Source organism: Equus quagga, chromosome 12 (assembly GCF_021613505.1).
Source record: "Equus quagga isolate Etosha38 chromosome 12, UCLA_HA_Equagga_1.0, whole genome shotgun sequence".
Lineage (NCBI taxonomy): Eukaryota > Metazoa > Chordata > Mammalia > Perissodactyla > Equidae > Equus > Equus quagga.
Genome location: NC_060278.1, coordinates 86,684,545 through 86,703,400, shown reverse-complemented (window position 1 = coordinate 86,703,400; position 18,856 = coordinate 86,684,545). Strand labels below are relative to the sequence as shown.

Sequence of the window (18,856 nt, the reverse complement as noted above, 5' to 3'; positions counted from 1 at the left end):
ATCTAGGAGACCAACAAGTATGTGTAGGGTGGGAGGAAGGGAAGGACAAGGGGAGGTGATGGGAGTCGAGTTGGCCAGCTTCACTTTTTCTGGGATGGAAAATACCTTGGCAGGGACCTAGGCATAGAAACAGCAGTAGATGGCTACAGGGCTCTCAAATCATCTTCCAGCCGTGCCTGGGATCACACCCTCATGATCCACATTGCTGTGGCCATCTGCTCCCTCCAGCTTCTGGCAGACTAAGTCCAAAAACAACAGCAAAGCATTCTTGGAACCAGGCCCTAGCAGGGGACAGAGAAATAAATAAGAAAAGTTCCTACTCTTAAGGAAGGCACTGCACCAAGATGGTCTGAGCCTAACCAGAGACTCTCTTGTACAGAAAAGTCTCTGGCTGATAAGGTATATTCAAGAATTGTGTGAACTGGTAAAGGGGCACATTTATATGGTGACTGACAAATAATAATGCACAACTGAAATTTCACAATGTTATAAACTCTTGTGACCTCAATAAAATAAAAAACAATAAATAAAAAAGAATCGCATAAATGAATCAAAGGAGCCTACATTCTATGACTTAGGAGCACCTGTTTGGTGTCAGAAGCCCTGGATTCCAGCCCTCATTCTGGCATGAATAATTCAGCGACTGAGCAAATTACTTAACTTCTGTAGACCTCAGTTTACTCACTTGTAAAGCAACCTCTGTCTACCCTGCAAGTTGCTATGTGTAGCCAATGAGAGAACGGTTGAGACGGTACTCTGTAAATGGCATGAGATGGAATAGTAGGAGCTGATGGAACACTGGGGCACATGGTCTTAAAAGTTCAGAGCCCAGTCTGGGGAAGCCTTAAAAGAAGCTCCCTTTCTTTCTCCCCAGCCAACTTATGCCTGCTTTTCTCACACTGGAGATGTTCTTTGCATTTTCAGTGAAGCGAGAAGGAAATTTGCCAGTCAAGTTGGAGACGGAAACATTGCCATCTTTCGACTTTTCAAAGTTTATTTGAAACTTTACTGTACTGCAAAAGACAGCACAAGATTTGGATTTATAATCCTAGCTTTTGTTAATCGAAAGCTATAAGACTATGAACAAGCCTTAACCTGAGTCTTAGTTTCCTAATCTGTAAATTGGGGAGAATTTTCTTAAGCCATAATATTGTGGTGAAGATTCAACTAATTAATAATGGAAAAGTGTTTTGTAACCCACAAAATGCTGCACAAATACCAGTCATTACAAAGCTGTCTTCCCATCAGCTCATGAGCTACACGGGACAGTGGTTATCACCACCTGACAGGTGAGTGATCAAAGTTTAGAGAAAATACAAATGGTAACACACAGTTCAACTCTACTTCCTCCAGCAGAGGTAATTATTCCTTTGATTTATTATAGGAGTTGTTCATTAGTCTGTTTGCCTCATTAAAATGACAGATCTCTGAGGGAGGGAACTACATGCATCTTATGCCTTTTTCTACCCCAATTCTCAACATGGCACACCTAAAAGATGTTAAATAAGTATTATCTGAATGATGATCAACATATTGGTAGCAGAAACACATCTAGAACCCAGGACTCCTAATACCAGGTCTAGGATTCTTATAACCATAAAGTGGCCAAAACCTCATAGATTTGACTCATCTTAACTTCTCACCTCTTCCCTCCACTCTAGCAAGACTCAACTTTCCATTCCTGGAAAGTCTCTGGGCCTTTATAGGCACTGATCTCTCAGCCTTGAACACTCCTCATCATCTTTGCTGAGCTAATTCCTATTCACCTCTCTGTCTTGGAGGCCTTTCTAATTTCCCCTAATACTGGGTCAGGTAGTCTCTCTCCCCTCATCTCTGTTTTGTTTATCGCAGAATCCTGGCACACAGAATGTGTCAAAAGTATCTGTCGACAGTTGAATGAATGAAACATTGAAGCTAGAAATCCAAAGGTGATGCAGGGGCAGATTCCTGGCCTGGAAGTTAGGAGGCCTGATTCCAATTTCAGTCCTACCACTACTGTGTGTGGTGATCTTGGGCAAGCCCCAGTCCTTCTGTGGACCATCCATAACTGAGTTATCATCTACGAATGATCTCAAAAGGTCCTTTCAGTACTGACAATATATGAGACTTAGACTCATGCTAAGTCCTACATGTGAAGAACTTCTGAAGCCAGCTATGTGCTCCACAGTATGGGAGGCTCAGCATCCCCACCCCATGAGTAGCACCAGGCACACTGGACTCTGCTGTCAGCAGCCTCCCACACCATTGGTTTACTTAATTCCTCCTGATGAAGTGCCAAGAATAAATCGTAGGTGAGCAGCAGAGCATTTTAATGAGTCCAGAGACTAATGAATCTTTTCCTTCCTGTGTCAATTAGAATTTCAAAGCTAGGATCCCCAAGGACCAATTTATTGGGAACAGACAGAAGCCTTTTGTTCATCAGCTGCTACCTGCCCTGGCCCTGTATGTCTGCTATGTAACAATCCTGCTTACTCAGATATGCCACCTGGTGAGATAGAGACTGGCCTGGGAAGCTCCTTCTTACCCAACATTTCTGAGGCCTGACCTTAAAGAATGAGAGGAGGGGGTCCAGAGCATTTTTAAGAGGGGTGGGGAGGTGGTAAGAGAATTAGCAGCCTTGACTTTATTGCTACTTCCTAAGGATACTGGTGTTCAAAGAGCTAATAGCAACAGATCAACTTGCCATTCACCCAACTAAGTCTTGGGTATTGTGTGACACCTATTTAACCTAAGATATTTTGAATTCTCACAACCACCCCAATAGCAGGTATTAACAACATTATTTTACAGACAGAGAAACTGAGGCTCTGAGAGATAAAGTAAGAATTAGCCTAAAGAACACAATTAGTGGGGCTGGCCCCATGGCCGAGTGGTTAAGTTTGCGCACTCTGCTGCAGGTGGCCCAGTGTTTCGTGGGTTCGATTCCTGGGCGCGGACATGGCACTGCTCATCAAACCACGCTGAAGCAGCGTCCCAGATGCCACAACTAGAAGGACCCACAATGAAGAATGTACAACTATGTACTGGGGGGCTTTGGGGAGAAAAAGGAAAAAATAAAATCTTAAAAAAAAAAAAAAAAAAGAGAACACAATTAGTAATTGGCAGGCAAAGATTTGAACTCATATCTGTGCAATTCCAGAGACTGGGATCTTCCTATAAAACCACAGCAGCCTTGTCCAGGTGCTGACACAGGGCCAGGAGCTGATGTCCTAAATGGCAGAGATGGTTGTGGGCAGCCACAACCATGCTGGACATTTGCCACCAACACACTGTCTTTTGTCCAGGTACAAGCAAGGGTGGCTGTGCACTCCTGATCCTTCCATTCAATGGAGTTGGCAAGCCCCTTATCCCCAGAACATAATGCAAATAAAATCACCATTAACACTACCCCCAGGATCTTACCCCAGAAATCTTTTCATTTGTTTGATTCATGAGGAGCTGCCAATCCTTAATCTAATGGCTCCCAGGTGCCCAGTTCTCTGTCTCCTATCTTGTCCTCTCCAAGTCACACAGGGCCAGCCCAGCAGCTGCTACTGTCACCAACAGAGGCACATTTTCCACGGTGAGCAGGTAAGCAAGTCAAGTTTCCCAACAGTTCTGGGATGGAATTTTAGGGGTCTGATGAGAAAAACACTTAAGGGTGAAGGTCAAGAGGCCTGTCCAAGTTTACACAGCTAGAAATAGCAACAACTGGAACACAGGTATATACTGAATCCTAACCTGGCATCTACCTACATACAGCAGGAATAAGAAAAATACAGAAAAATTGAGATCAGTGCTTTTCAAAATTTTTTTAACTTTTTATTTTGAGATAAATGTAGATTCACGTGCAATAATAAGCATTTTTTAAAAGCACTTAGCACAGTACTGGCAAATAGAGACCCACCCAAGAAGTGTTAGCTATTAGATAACCAGAAATAAGGGAGAGGGCATTCAGGATGGGCCTTTGAGGAAGAGTAAGGAAGTTTCTCTTCAGGGAATGCTTGAGGTGTATACATATAATACCTTAAATAATCTTTCCAGTGGCCCCATCAAGCAGGTATTAACATCTCCATTTTACAGATGAGAAAACTGCTCTCAGAGGTCAAGTAACTTGTCCAAGATTACGATGTCCCAGTATGTGCCAAAGCCCAGATTCAAATCCAGATATATCCAACTCCGAACCCTATGTTCTTTCTACATTGCTTCTCCGGAGACAAGACTGGGGCTGGGCTTCAAAGACAACCCCAGTAACAGACTGGAGGTTAAGAGCTGGCTGCCCAGCTCAGGGTGGGGGTAGCATAAGGGTGCAGGATTTTGCAAGATCTCGTCTTTGCAAAGGGTGGTAGTTCAAAGACCCTGGCCAGAATAAAACAGTAAATTCACATGACAGAAACCAAACAGAAAGCTAAAGTAAGAGCAGGTGGCAGAGGGCCACTGAATGCTAGCTGCTCTTGCCGACTATGTGGGCCACAATTTGACTCCCTTTTGCTGGACACTAAAGAAAAGGAGGTAGCATGGAGAAAATAGACAGCCAGAGACTAGGAGGCTAAGGAAATCAAGTTCTGCCACTAACTAGATAAGTGGCCTTGGGCACGCCACTTGTCCTCTCTGAGTTCCTAATACCAGGGAGTTGAACTAAAAGATGTCCAAAGACCTCAAGCTTTGACTTTCAGGAATCATTCTATTACCAGGTCACGTGTGCAAATGTGGGTCTGAGAAATAAATGCTACTAATGCTGTGATTAAACAAAGCAGCCTGAAATGAAACAAAACAATGGTGTGACAGGAGCCCTGGGGACAAGGGGAGGGAAAGAAAGCTGGGTGAGGGAGAAGAGAATGAAGGAATTAAGTGGGATTCAACTTAATCTTGGGTATAAGTCAGAAGACAGCAGGGAAGCAAAAGAAGGGAAGCTGACCCAGGGTAGTACCAATCCTGGCCTTGCTACTAACTTGCTGTGTGGCCTTGGCTATCAGCCTCATTTTCTCACTGGCCAAATGGACCTCAGGACCCTATATGTTCTGGCCTCAGCTATCCCCTCTCCGACCTTATCTTCTGCTTCTTCCCCCCTCAAGGTGTCGCTCCAGCCACACTGCCTGCCTTCTGGTTTTTCTACAAACACGCACTTGCCTTGGGGCCTCGTCCTGCTCTTCTCTCAACTGGAAATGATCTTTTTCCTCCGAGAGGCCTTCCCTGGCCACTTTTTAACCCCTTACTTCTGCTTATCTTTCTTCATAACACATATGAAATGATATAATAAGTAATGACTTACTCATTTTCTGTCTCCCCCATTAAAACAAGTTCCACAAAGCCAGTCTTTGTTTTGTTCACTACCATACCTCAGCTACAAGAGTAATATCGGGCATTTGTTGAATGGATAACTGCACGGATGGGTGGATGAACTATTAGTCCCTAGAGTCCTTCCAATTCTGGCATGCTATGATTAATTCATGGGTTCATGGAACTGGTGAGTATCTCAGAAGTTCAAGTCCAGATGAGCTTAGGTCTAACCTGTCATTTTGGCTCTATTTTTCATATTTGTTTGCCTAAGTAGATCTTCAAAAACCATCTCCAAATGTCACACACACATCCTAACACACAGCTTACTCATATGCACAAATAGACAAATACATATCACTTAATTCAAGAATCATTATGGTATGCTATGTGTGAAACAGAGTACACACACAGTATTTCCTTAGCCTAGAATATTAGGCCTTACACAGTCTAGCTCCAACTTACTTGGATAACTTTAACCCTAACCACACTCCATTCCTGAAATCCTATATTCTGGCTACATTAGGCTGTTTACTCTTTTCTGAAACACACATGTAAGCTTCTGTGTCTTTGTCCTCACTGGTCTCTGCTTAGAACCTACAGACTCTGCTTCACAACTGCCAAATACCTCATATTTCACAATTGTCAAATGTCTCATCTTTCAAGTCCAACTCAAATATCACCTTTTGTGAAGCCTTCCTTGATGTCTCAGGCAGTTAGTGTTCTCCTCCTCCATGTTTCCAAAGTACTCCACATGATTCCATTATAGTGATCAGCACTGTAGTCTACTTTACCTGTCTGTCCTCCTTGACCAACTATGGGCTCCGAAGGCCCTGACCATGAGCTTGCATTCTTCTTATCCCTAAGGACCTATCCCTGTACCTGGCACAAATATTTATCAAATTGGATGTTAACATGGCACTACAACTAAGAACATTTCCTAACCTTCGCTGGCAGACTTGATCAGGTAGTTCTTCCTTCATACTGTCCAAAAGCTGGTTTCCCTAATATTTCTACCCACTAGTATGAACTCCTAAGGAACAGAGAGCCTGAAGAAGAGACTGCTGGAGAAAAGGATGGAAAGAAAGGGGAGAAATAGTCTTTGCAGAACCTTGAATGTCATGCTAATGAGACTGGATTTATTCTAAAGGTTTTATGAGCAGGGAAGTGATAGGAATAAGATCTGTATCTTAAAACCCATGGAGAGAGAAAGGAGGTAATATTTCAGCAGCAAAGACTGGAGGTGGGGAGACAAGTTAGTTGACAGTTAAAATAGTCCCAGTGAGAGAGGATTAAGATCTGGCTTTAGATGGTAGCAGTGGGAATCAGAAGAATGGGCAAAACACGTTCAGAGACAAAACCACATAATGGCAGCAGTTGCCTACTCTACCTGAGCAGAACTCCGTGCTCAAAACAAACTTCCTCCAGATGGAACTCTGTAACCTCTTTGCATCCAAAATGGCCCTGAGGGTAACTAAGAGTAGGGGAAAAGTCTCCTTGCCCAGCGGAAGGAAAACAGGCAAGTCTAGGATTAATAAACATCAAATTCCAGGCCAGTGAGGAGGGCTGTAGGAGAGAGCTCAAGATGTTGCTGATGGCTACTATCTGCAGAAGCTCCAGCAAAGTAGTCAGGTCTGTGCCCTGAGCAGAAAGGTGCCTTCCTGGGTTGGGACAGCTCTAGCTGGCTTCAATACAAGAGGCTCTAATCATTTTCAGTGGTGGTACGTTACGGAAAATTAACCAAAACTTGAAAGTAAGGCAAAAAGATGACTGTTGATCTTTTAAAGTCATGTTGGAACATTTGTTAATATGCATCTGAGAGTCATCTGATTACTCTTGGAGAATGGAATTTTGTTTGACAAATGGTTAGAGCCCAAATGTTTAAAACTCTGCAAAGTTAGGGGGCAGCCCTATGGCCAAGGGCTTCAAGTTCCATGCACTCTGCTTCGGCAACCTGGGTTCGCAGGTTTGGATCCTGGCACAGACCTACTCCACTCATCAGTCACGCTGTGGAGGCATCCCACATACAAAATAGAGGAAGACTGGCACAGATGTTAGCTCAGCGCAAATCTTGCTCAAAAAAAAAAAAAAACCCCTCTGCAAAGTTGGAGGTTAATGTGTAGAAAATTGATATGGTGCACTTTTTGCACGCGATGAAGATTACATTTCTCTGCTTTAAAAAAAGGTTAGCCACAACTAGAAGGACCCACAACTAAGATATACAACTACGTATGGGGGGGGGGGTGGAGAGATAAAGCAGAAAAAAAAAAAAGGTTATGTTTTCATTAGGACGTTAATCAATTTTGGATCTAATTTAGCAATCAAATTTCAGCAATCCTTTTTCCACTAACAACGTAAATCCAGTTTCTCAGCTGTTCTCTTTCTGCTCGTTCCTACATTAATGAGTTGGACAAAACTTGACAAGGGCTCACCATATGTATAAGAATTATGCCCTGACAAAGTACATATATCCATAGGCCTGCCTACTTTACAGGTGCCAGATGCCAGGAGGTAACAGAAGCCTGACATCCAGGCATAGGATGTTAAGTGGAACAGGTGGTAACTTATGAAATGACATAATGACATAAAGCTCAGTGTATCAGAAGGGGCATCACGCTGAGAGTCAGGAGACTTGCCACTAATTCACTCAATTTCACAATTATAAAATGGGCAAGTCGGTCTAGGTCAGTGTTGTTTTACAAACTGTGTTCTTGGGAACCCTGTGGGTTTAAGGTAGATGCCTCAGGGGCTGTCTTTGGTGAGGATAATGGAGAGGCTGAACTGGTAGACTCTGGGCCCCTCGCTGTCACTTCAAACAGAGCAGCTCTGTTTCAGATATCAAAATATACATTTAAATAAAGGGGTCCTCTGTAAACTTGATGACTGTTAGTTAAGGTCCCTTCCCACTCTGATATCCTAAAATTCCATCATTTTATAGCAAATGACCCTGGGGAAAATACAGAGTCAAAAATATCTCCTTTTACCCTATGCCTCAAAATGTATCACTAGAAGAAGGTCTCATTAAGAAGGCCCTAGCAGTTGAGTAGAAATAGGTGAAGGAGGGGACAAGCGGGCAGAGGAAAAAGGGCAGAGACTAAGCGCCTGCCCCTTTTGCAACTGACGATTAGGTGGGGCCCAAGGTCAGGGACAGAACCCTTTGAGGGACTGCTTAGACTCACTGGCCTTATCAAGACTAAGGATTTGGACTCTAGCCTCTGGCTCTACCACATAAAGGCAGGTGTCTTCAGTTTCCTTACAGTAAGATCTCTGCAAGTAAAGTGCTCTGTAAACTGAAAAACAAGTACAGATTTGAGGACCTATTAGAATAATCTTACTCCAAAATCTTTTACATATGTGTCTCCTCTCCTGCCAGGTCCCTAAAGGAGGCTCACCAAGCTTGAGATGTATAGGCCCTTTGTCTTCCCTCCCTGCATTTCAGAGGTGGGCATACAAGTAGGGGCTTATTGCTTGAAATATTGCCCTCATTCAACTTTGAAAATGACAAGTACACTTTTCACTAGGGACTTGGTGTTCCAGGTTGAAGATGGAAACCTGGCCTCTCATTTAATACTCTGGATCTCCGGGTCACATATCTGGGTCCTGGAGAGGTTGGCTTGAGGCAGGGCAGAGCAGAAATTCTTGAGAAAATACACTGAAGGCATGAAAGATATTCTATATTCTCATTATACTAAAGCCATTGAATGTCCCTTCCTGGGCACTCCTGAACACTCTACCTTCCTGGAAAGGCTGAGGCCAGAGAGGCAGTATGGTACTCAGGAAAGAGCTTAGTATACTAAGTGCATGGAGTCTATGGGGTCAGGTGGACCTGAGTTCAAACCCCAGTTCTTTCACAGACTAGGTATGTGACAACAGGCAAATTCATTTACTTCACTGTGCCTCAACTTTTCCGTCTGGAGCTATTAATAACTTAATGAGTTACAAAGATTAAAAGAGACAATCCATTTAAAGTACCTATCACAATACCTGCCACACAGTAGGCACGCAATAAATGTTACTTCCACCAAGAAGGAAAGGACAAATAGCAAAAGACAAGGGAATGTGATTCACATGGCAGGTAGGGAGGACTTGGGGACAAACCTCAGCCAGCAGATCAGAGCTGCGAGTGGCTCACAAATGGGAATGGGCGGATTTGGAGAGTCTGTTGTGCTATGCTAAGAGCATCTGGATCCTGTACCAGCCAAAGCAAACCAAACAGGAGTGCTTATAAAGAGCTTGTTTCTAAAACAAGTACGGGCTGTGTTATTGACACACGCCACAGGGGAATTAAGAAGGCTTTTGGCGGAGATGTTAAGAAAGCTGACCTGCTTTCAGTACTAATCTTTGCTATTACATACATATGGGTACAACTGACCTTGGCTCCAGAGGAGAAGTAAACCCTGGAATGAGACACAAGACACTTCAGTTCTGGTCTGAACTCGACCCTGAGCACGTGACTTCATCTCTCAGGCTTCAGTTTTTTCCTCTCCTCCTCCAAGTAACAATAATTCTGCATATGCCTACTCTATTATCACTAGCCTCATTTTCAGATGATGATATTATGGCTCAGAGAGATTAAGCTAGTACTGGTAGGAATTTGAATTCAAGATCTGCTGTCAAAGCCTTTAGTCTTTCTACCCTGCTGCATTATCTCTCAGTGTTAAATGATGGGGTTGGACCAGGTGGAATAAGGCCTTTCTGAACTTGAAAATTTATGATTGTTAGTGGCCTGAAATTATGGTTTCAAGAGCATTCTAAATACTCTTTGGCTAGACAAAGTCTGGCTAGTTAAGAAGCCTTCTCATATAAATGAAATCCTCAACATCTAGGACAAAAGCTGGGATACAAACACAACTTGAGAGCCAGAAGACAGTGGACAGTGAAATTTAGAAAGCCCTGAAGAGGCCCTTGGAGAATACATCACCTGACTAATTCATTTTACAGATGGGGATACGGAGGCTGCAAAGAGAGAAACAGCTTGACTGCAAACACCAAAAAAATGGCTAATAGAGCACAAACTGGGTCCTATGCCTCTTGGTCTCTCTCATACTTGCTATCTACTCAGTCTCCAACCTTCCAGGCCATTCTGATCTTCTCTTTGATATTTCTTTTCCAAATGCTGGGTTAAACAGGTAGGTCACTGCCCCTGCAGCAAACAAGCAGACACTTCCAACACGTTCTCATTGTAGATAATGGCTCTTTCTTTGTAACTATCCCTGCTGCAGCCTTAAGTAGTACTGAAGCTACTAAGCCTTCTCCTTTGGCCTCCTCTTAACTTTTTTTTTTCCTCTTGACTCTTTGATGCCTTTGAACTACAGATCAATGTGCCTTTTGGAGGCACAGAACTGGAAGAATTATCAGCAATTACAGATCCACTTTCTACCTCATTTCTTCTTTTTAGAGCTGAGGAAACTCAGGCCCAGAGACATTAAACGTTTTCCCAAGGTTGAGTTAGTACAATAGGGTTAAGAGCCTGGGTCACAATACTCACCTTCTACTACAATCTAATACTGAACACATGGTATCAGAATTTATTTCAATCACTGGTGGACGAACACCAATCCAGGCCAGGCATTTTTTTCATCATCTCCTATTAGCATCACAACAACCATACAGACATTATTGTTTCCATTTTGCAGATGAGAAAAGCAAAATTCAGAGAGGTTAGTCCACATAGAAATAAATGTCAGAGCAAGGATTCAAACCTTTGGCTTTAGAGTTTCCTCTGTTTCTCCAGCATCATATGGCTTAAGGTTTCTAAGAATATACAGAATGGTGGGAAAGACGCAGTTAATTAATCTTCCCAAACATCAGTTATACCATAGGTAACTTTCGTCCCTTGTCCTAAGCACTTATTACAGTAACTCTTGACAGATTATGCTAACTGGGGAGATGAGGGGGGCGGGGCAATGAGGGCAGTGGCAGAGAGTGGAGACTCAGATTATAAAAAATGACAATTCAAAAGAAGCAATTTCTGCTTTTGTGTTAATGTGGTCTTTTGTAGGATAGTTCTGTTTTGTTTTGTTTCTGCATCTGCCCCATTGGATCATAAGTCACCTTTATTCATGTTCTACTCATTTCAGGATTCTAGCACCATAGTTGCCGATGGACCTTGGTTTCCTAATCTATTACTGTTTTCCATCTTGGATTTTTGATCTCTTGGCTTTATTCTTAGGCTCAGGACCCTGCCTCTCTGCCAGAGCCAACATCCTTAGAACTGCCCTCCAGCTGATCTGACCTATAGGACCTGTCAGTCCCTCTTCTGTCTGGCCTGCTGCTTCAGAGAGACAGAAAGATCCTCTTTAGTTTTAATGAAAACTGGGGAAGGAAGGAGGGACTCAGAGCCTTTTGCACACTGCTCCTTCCCCCCAGGTGAGCTGGAACTTACTGCTTTCCCGTGACAGCAACCCTGAAGAAAGCCAACTATTTCTGGAACCAAAGTAATAAAATGTGGGCAAAATTCCTGGGTGGGGAGAGAACAGGGACAGCTGCTTCTTATATGAGCTGCTCTGGTGGCCTCCCTCAGATTTTCTCCATAGACTTCTCTAGGAGTCATCAGATGATTACACTGGCAGACAATGAACCATTTGCCTTACTAAGCTACAAAGTCCACTTTGGTCAGACATTCATCTCCACAACTTGAAGGATGATGCACTACTACTGATCCTGGACCTTATCAGACTCTGTCCTAGGTCCCTATCACCATAATCACTAACATTAATAGTCCCTTATATTCGTACAGTATCTAACAGTTTTATATAGCACTGATTTGAAACATGCCTCACAAAGTTGGCTGAGTAGAAACTGTTATTCCTTGTCTATAGATAAGGAAACTAAAGGCTACAAATAAGTACCTAGCAAGCCCAGGCGTTGCTCATTGAGGTAACCTCAATGTTACCTATGAGATCTGCATTTAAGCCTTATTTCTTTAATGGAAACAAATCTCTGCTTAGAATCTCAGTCATGAACAGGCAACAGAGATATTCTACTGGCCTCCAAAGCCATCTGGAAGGCTCTGAAGCCTGTGAGGTGGACAGCTGTCTCCTCCAGCTCTGGCAAAATCTCAGAAGCCTGGAGAGCTCCAGCTTTCCATGTGTTACCTGACTTCCTGCTGCCACCTCCCTCAACTCCCACATGAAGCACACGCCTGCCCACCGGCGACTTAGGACAGGCAGGATCCAGGCTACTCAGCGCCACAGGTCTAGCCCAATCCCCTCTTCATGCTAGTAACGCATTACATTGCAGACCACTTGTCTCTCCCATTGTTTCTGAGTTAGGTCCTCTCTGAGGCTCCAGATACTTCTCCAGAGGCCACTACATCAGGAGCAAACTGACATCCCACAGGTCAGTCAAGCCTGAAGAAGAGTTTTGTATGGGCTGCACAGTGCCTTAAAAAAATGACCTTAGCCTTAAGAGACTAGAAAAAGAAGAGCAAACTAAACTCAAAGCAAGTTTAAGTTAGAAGATAAGATTAAAGTAAGAAATCAATGGACTAGGAAAAACGATGAAACCAAAAGTTGATTCTTTGAAAAGATCAACAAAATTGACAAACCTTTAGTAAGACTAACCATGAAGAAAAGAGAGAAGATACAAATTGCCAAAACCAGGAATAAAAAAGGGTATATCACTACTGACCTTACAGAAGTTAAAAGGATTATAAGTACGTACTATGGACAACTTTAAGCGAAGAAGTTAGACAACTTAAACAAAAATTATCAGAAGTAACTCAAAAAGTAATAGAAAATCTGAGTAGACCTATAACAAAGAAAAATAGACACAGTGAATTAGTAATAAAAAATCTTCAACAGAGAAGCCCAGGCCCACACGACTTCAAGTGGAAGAGGAGGCGGGAACACTCTCCAATCCATTCTCTGAGGCCAGTATTATCCTGATACCAAAACCAGACAAAGACATCACAAGAAAAGAAAACTGCCAACCAATATCCCTCGTGAATACAGACACAAAAATCTTCAACAAACTATTAGCAAACCAAATCCAACACCATATAAAAAGGATATACACTGTGACCAAGTGGGATTTATTCTAGAAACACAAGCTTGGATTAACACCCAAAAATCAATTAATGTACTGCTGCCTTAGTAGAATAAAGGACAAAAACCACACAATAAACAAAATCCAACATCCATCCATAATAAAACTGCTCACTAAACTAGGAACAGAAGGGAACTTAGCCTGATAAAAGTCATCTACAAAAACCCTACGGCTAACGCTGTACTTAATGGTGAAAGACTGAACACTTTCAACCTAAAACTAGGAACAAGGTAAGAATATCTTCTCTCACCAATTCTATTCAACAACGTACTGGAGATCCTAGCCAGTGCAATCAGGCAGAGGGACTTTTTTTTTAATGGGTGTCAGATTATGTCATTCCTCTACTCAAAACTCTCCAGTGGCTTCCTATTCCACTCAAAATAAAGCCCTAAATGATCTGGGTCCCTGTCTACCATTGTGATTTCCTCTCCATACTCTACTCTTCCTCTTGCTCACTTCATCTCTAGCCACACTGGCCTCCTCCTGTGCCTCAAACACAATAAGCATCCTCCTGTTTCAGGGCCTCTGAACTTGCTGAACTCTATGCCTGGAATGTTATTCTCCAAGATATACACACAGCTCACTACTTCAGTTCCTGCATATTTCTGCACAGATTTTATTTTCTCACAGAGGCCTTCTTTCATCATGCAATTCCCTCCCTATTCCCTTGCCTTGCTTTATTTTTCTTCATACGTATACATTTGTTTACCTGTTTTCCTCCACTAGAATTTAAATTACAGAGAGAAAACTATTTTCTTCACTGCTACATTTCAAACACTTAAAACTGTGCCTAGCACATAGTGAACACGCAATAAATACTACATCAATGAATATTTAAAAAGAAAATTTTTGTACAGGAGAATCAATAAAAGGAGAGAGGGGGGGAACCAGTGGCCCAAGAGGCTGAGAAGCACCAAGATTTTAGGTGAAAGGGAAAGAGCCAATGTAGGATAATAGAAAAAACTCAGTTCTCTGGAGCCAGACTCTTCAGGGTTCTAAGCTTGGCTCTTCCAATTACTGCTTGTGTGTCCCTCTCCAAATCTCAGTAATTTATATGAGACTACCACCTACCTCCCAAGCTGCTATGAAAATGAGATCGATTTATGTAGAGTATTGAGTATAGCACCTGATAATAGACACCACAAATAACTAATTTAACATTTTCTGATAAATCTAGCCTTCAAGAGGAACCTAGAACTAGCTTAAAAATTACCTAGCGCCACCTTACTGAAGCACATAGATTTCTGTAGGGTTAGTGCCCCTAAATTAAATGGCCTCCATACTCATTTTAACTTCTTTCTTATCATTCTACTTTCACCCCTCCCTTACTACTAGCTTTCAGCTCTAGCTGCTGTTAATATAGCAGCTCCTCCCCCTTTCTTATATGCTGCTATAAATCTGACTGATGTTCAGAAATCAGATTGCTAAATTGTTATAACAACATGTAAAAACAGCAATAAATTAGTGCTGTGTAAGGGCTTAAGAATGACAATGCTTTGCTTCTTTCTTGCTTTTTAGTTGGGCTCTGGAAAATTGAGGATGTTAGATAAATAAGCTACTATATGGACATCCCTATATTATGCACTTTCTTACATGGAATCATTCATATTTTAAAATAGTCAATAGTTGAACTTCTTCACAGAGCACTTGTTACAAGAACAAGACCCAAGCTTAGCACCCAGGCCGTGGAAAGGCCAGAAGCTACAGAACTTTAGAATAACCAGACAAAAAGAGGTGGCAGCAAGAACCTGGAGATTCAGAAAAGAGGGAAGGTTGACGAGTGTGGATTCCAAGAGCACCAGTTGGGGGACAGACTCCTGTGTGCATTCTCAGGCAGAAAGAGGGAAGAACAGAATGTCTATTGTTACAAACTGTGAAGAGAATGACCAATTTCACTGGCCGACGGCAAGAGAGAGATGGTGGGAAAACTGGAATGACCATGGCCTCTGATAAGATATGAGGCTACAGCATAAGTGCCTTTTTCACTCACAGTTGAAGAGTCGGGTTGGGGGTGAGCAGGGAACCTAGGGCCAAAACAAGAATAGCCTTCCTCTTCTGAGATGACAGTAGGGAACAAAGCAACACCTCAGTGGTGCTAGTCAGTGAGTGCAGACACATGCTGGGGATGGGCTCTTGAAAACTGCTTTAATATCTGTGCTGGCAGTGGCCTTGGAATCAGGCCGTGTGAGTGCATTTAAACCTGCACTCTGCAGCCCACATGCTGCAAATTATAGCTGCCGATGCTGCCTAGCTTTGTCTCTGTGCCCTGGAATTCTTTCCCTTGTGGAAAGCTTGAGCATCGGGTAGGGCCTGCAGAAGAAGAAGGAGAGGGCATGGGAAAAGATTTACAGTGCAAATTTCACGAAAAAAATCCTCCCTTTTACACCTTTGGGGAGGGGGCTGGCATACAGGTCAGGGACTGAGATGCCAGGGATACTTATAATGCTTCCTTCTCACTTTCCCTCATTTTGGTCATGCTGCTTTACAATTTACAAAGCTTTCCAACTTGCATTTCTCATTTGATTCTCTACAACATCCTCCACGATTGGTGTACACATAACAGACACTGACGGTGGAGGGAGGCACTCCAATCTTACAAATAGGTAAATGGAGATTATCCAAGGGCAAATGTCGAAAGAAAATAAAAACCCAGGTTTCTCAACTCCAACCCAGCTCTCCAGGTCCCTATCTTTGCTGGCCAAAGTGTTTATGGCATCCCACACATTACAGATGTTTTCTTCCCCTTCCAGTCTTATTTAGCCTGGGTCTCTGCCTGCTTGAAGGTTCTTCCTATCTTTCAGCCTCTTGGCCCTCTCACTAGAAATGCCATTGCTCAGAAGGGACCCACAACTCCTGCCTGCCCTGCTGGGTCCCTCAAATAAGTGGACCTCCTTCCTGAATCCCTAAGGAGGTCTGTCTTCATAAACTTTGTAAGAAAAATCTGGATCCCAGGGAGATTAGCAGTCTAAGGAAAGCCTGCCAAGTCAGGAAGAAAACTGGTATTTACAGTTAGACTGACCTGGGTTCTGGCATCAGCTTTATGGATTCCTAGGTGTGAACCCTGGGCAAATTATTTCAGATCCTGAGCTTCAATTCCCTCATCTATAAAATGGGGTTTTGTCTAGATGAGATCCACAACATAATTGGTTCTTAATGTGTTGACTTCCCTTCCTGTCTCACCATCTGTGGTCTTCCCTCTAAGCTTCTCCTGACTTCCCCTTCACACAGCATTACTCTATCATTCCAACCTCACCACCGTTCACAATTACATTCTGCAGGACAGCTGAAACTATAGGATTTTCTAAAGCTAACCTATGGGCTTGGTAGGTCACAGTCAAGAATGTCCTTCCAGTCAAGAAATCAAGAAAGTCTCTAAGGGCTATGAGGTCATTTTAAGAGAGCTTGTGGGAGGATGGATTTAGCTGCCAGGCCCAGGATACTCCCCAGCAGAAAGCAGCTGGCAGAAGCCAGAAGGAACTTAAGTAAACCTGCTTTGCCTTATTCATGGCGAATGATCCCAGACCATCTCTTCCCAGTACAGGAGGCTGCCTATGCCAATCTTAGACATGGAGTAGGAGAGCAATCACTTGTAAGTTATCTATACTAAGGGCAAAAATATGCCCCCAACTAGTTACCCTGTATCTTGGTCTGAGTTTGCCCAGGCACCCTTACTCACCAGTACCGAGGCTGAGCTCAGCCAGCGATTTCCTCTTTTGGGTTACAGGGTCAGCACCTCTGGGAACAGGGCTCACCTATAAGAGAGAGAGAAGTCAGGGTTCTGCTCAAAACAGGCACAAACTTAGGTCAGTGCAGGCATTTTAAAGTTCCTGCCTTCACATGCCTGCATCCTAGCAAAAGACAAGTTAATAATTAAATATATAACTTCACGTCATGCTAAGTGCTATAAAGAAAAATAAAGCAGAGTAAGGGAAGAAAGAATGACAAGGAGTGAGAATGAGGTCTATTTTAGATAAAATGGTCAGGGACAGCTTCTCCAAGGGGTGACTACTGGACAAAGACCTGAATGAAGTGAAGGGTAAGATCTGAAAAGATCTGAGGGAAGAGTGTTTCAGAGAGGGAGAATAGCAAGTACAAAGGCCTTAGGCAAAATAAGCTTGTTATGCTTAAGGAACAAGAAAGTCAATATACCTAGAATGTAGTACTGGAAGAATGAGATGCTAGATATACGTGGAAGAATTAATTATACTCTCTATTTTACAAATGAGAAAACTGAGGTTCAGAGGTTAGGTGACTTGCCCAAGATCAAAGGAAGTCAGTGGCAGAACTGGGAACAGAACTAGGGTCTTCTGGACAACTCTAACTCTGTCTCACTCCTGGGTCAAGTTCCTCTAGGCTTAGATAACCTGAAACCCAGGTGCAACAAACTTTCAAACACTCTGAGATTGGTTTCAGGTTTCTCCCCTCACCCCCTCCTCTGTTGGGTGAGGATGGCTGAACAACAGAGAAACTCCTATTTATTATCTGCAATGTGGGATAAAGGTGTCTCTGGGGCAAGGAGAATAATAGTACATGCCAGGCAGTTGCAAACCCTTTAGTTGTATTAACTCATTTAATCTTTATGACAATCTTGTAAGGACTGGTGTGGTGGTGTATTCCCCATTTTACTAGTGAGGAAACTGAGGCACAGAAGTTAAGTAAATTTGCACAAGTCACATAGCTAATAGATGGTAGAGCTAGAACTTGAACCCAGGGAGTCCAACCTCGAGGACTTGCCCTCTTAACCACACACTATACTACTTCTCAAAAACAGAAGAAAAAAGACCAGAAACATGTTCTCTAGTCCTAGCTGACATGGCTGAGAGTCCCCATTCATACCCAAGCCTGAGATCCTCTCCACCTACTTGTAGTCCAGCCTTTTTACTGAATACCAGTTGAAAGACTCCTGAGCCAAGTAGTTCCAGAGGCTTCTCTAATCTCTAGCTACTGTGATGACAAAGCTATGATGGTAACCACAATAGCCATTTAAATAGCCACTAACATTCAATGAACACTTGAAAATAGACTAGGTACCGGGGCTAAGCACCTTACATGCACATCTTATTTGAGAGACACAATGACAGTTGCTCTAAGACACTGGTGGAGAGATGGGGCAGGGGGTGGGGAGGCCACCAGGCCTGGAACAAAGCAGCAAACACATGGAACTGAAGGATCTCTACAGGCCCAGGTCAAAGGAAAAAGGCAGAGGCACTAGGGGGTGAGTGGTAAGGGAAATGGACTATCAGCACCCTCACATTCAACATGTCAACAAACTGAACTCATCTCCTATTTCCTAGCCTACATGATTCAGTAAATAGTATAACTATTCTCACAAGTATTTAGACTCCAAATGTTCATGCTTTCTAACCCCCACTTCCCTCATTTCCACAATTGACAAGTTTCTACATCCAAACCATTCCTTATTGCCTACTGTGTCAACTTCCTCTTGGTTCAGGATCTCGTTATCTCTTGCCTGCACTGTTGGAATATTTCTTAAAATTTATTGACAAGAACAGATCGTTATAGTAGCCTCTTCCCTAGTCTCTCTTTCATG

General features: G+C 42.9%; 1 protein-coding gene across 4 annotated transcripts in view; it reads right to left on the bottom strand.

Annotated features, from left to right (window-relative positions):
- The window catches only part of RALY (RALY heterogeneous nuclear ribonucleoprotein), a 78,882-nt gene that overhangs the window by 28,022 nt on the left and 32,004 nt on the right, over positions 1-18,856 (bottom strand). For all 4 annotated transcript variants that reach the window (XM_046678280.1, XM_046678282.1, XM_046678281.1 and 1 more), the window contains exon 2: positions 16,982-17,057. The gene's annotated coding sequence lies outside the window, so the exon portion shown is untranslated. The remainder of the gene's footprint in view (positions 1-16,981; positions 17,058-18,856) is intronic.